Source organism: Nannospalax galili, unplaced genomic scaffold (genome assembly GCF_000622305.1).
Source record: "Nannospalax galili isolate Female #2095 unplaced genomic scaffold, S.galili_v1.0 scaffold1119, whole genome shotgun sequence".
In the NCBI taxonomy this organism is placed as follows: Eukaryota; Metazoa; Chordata; class Mammalia; order Rodentia; family Spalacidae; genus Nannospalax; species Nannospalax galili.
In genome coordinates this window covers 511,473-512,999 of record NW_008343597.1, presented here as the reverse complement: position 1 = coordinate 512,999, position 1,527 = coordinate 511,473, and positions in this window count along the sequence as shown.

Sequence of the window (1,527 nt, the reverse complement as noted above, 5' to 3'; positions counted from 1 at the left end):
CATCCTGGGCTGCTATAACTGAGGACCAGTTGTCTCCTGCAATTTTAACACTGACACCCACTTCCCCGCCCCCCCCCTCGCTGACACACACACACCACTTGATGCTGGGACTGACATTGCTCTCAACAATCATTTTTTTCAAGTTCATTTCCTGGTATGACAACAAATTTGGCTACGACAACAGGACGGTGGACCTCATGGTCCACACGGTCTCCAAGGAGGCCCCCCCCTCGCTGACACACACACACCACTTGATGCTGGGACTGACATTGCTCTCAACAATCATTTTTTTCAAGTTCATTTCCTGGTATGACAACAAATTTGGCTACGACAACAGGACGGTGGACCTCATGGTCCACACGGTCTCCAAGGAGTAAGAAGCCCTGGACCACCTACTCCAGCAAGGGCCCGAGAGGAAGAACAGGCCCTGGGCTGCTGGGAAGTTCCTGTCTCAACACAGCCCCAACACAGCCCCATCTCCCCTCACAGTTTCCATCCCAGTCCCCCAGAAGAAGGGGGTGCCTAGGAAGCTCTACAGTCTCTGCCTACATCAGTAAAGGTCACTGCAGCGGTGGAGGATGCCTGCTCTTTCCTTCTGCTCTGCTTCTGCTAGGCTGGCTTCTCTCAGACAGGTTCATGCTTTGCAGTACGGAGCTGAAACCCAGTAGCGCCGGGGTTTATATCCTACCAGTCAATAAATTAGCTCCTTTTCCAGCAAAAAAAAAAAAAAAAGGAGCTCATTTCCAAAGTTTACAGAAAAGGAGACATCTACCTGTGTCCATCCCTGAACACCCTGATCACTGTGACTACAGCGTGAGAAACACAAATTGGCCCTAAGGGGAGAAAGGCCAGACCCACATGACCACACAGATTGGAGAGATGATTCCCCAAAAGAAAGTCAGGGTGCTGTTACCAGAAATGGGAGAGGATGTGGAACAGATGTTAAAGTCTGAAATGCAGTGATAGACATCCAGTGGTCTCAAGTTGAAGAAACAAGTTGAGAAATTATCCTACAACTTTATGATAGTGGCAAAATGAGCTGGGCAGATGAGTTCCTCCGGAGAATATGCAGAGAAGGACCACATCGGAAGACCAGGGAAACGTCCTGGGGTTGAGAGACCCCACCAATTTCATAGTAAAAGAGAAAGATCCCTTAAAGGAAGCGGGGTCAGGAGGTAAAGGTTTTTAAGGAGTCGGGAGTTGAGTGAGAACTTAGCATTGGGTCCTTGGAAAAAGAAAAGCCCAAGGCTAGAAGTGTCCAGTTTTCAGGAAGAACTGGAAAGGCAAAGCCACCCCCGGGGTTCTGCACATCTAGCTGCCGTGGGCTCCCGCCCCTGGTCGCGCCCCTCATCCCTGGCTAGCTGGCCATTCAGTGTCTCTTAGCTGCTATCTCTCAAGAGCAACAGCCCTCAAAGTTACATCAGTAAACTGCGGCGTGGCGGGTTGTGGGGCGGAGTCGTGAGGTGGGCGGGGTCCGGGTGAACCCAGCCTCCAATGGGGTGAGTAGGTTTGAGGGTATGTATGATG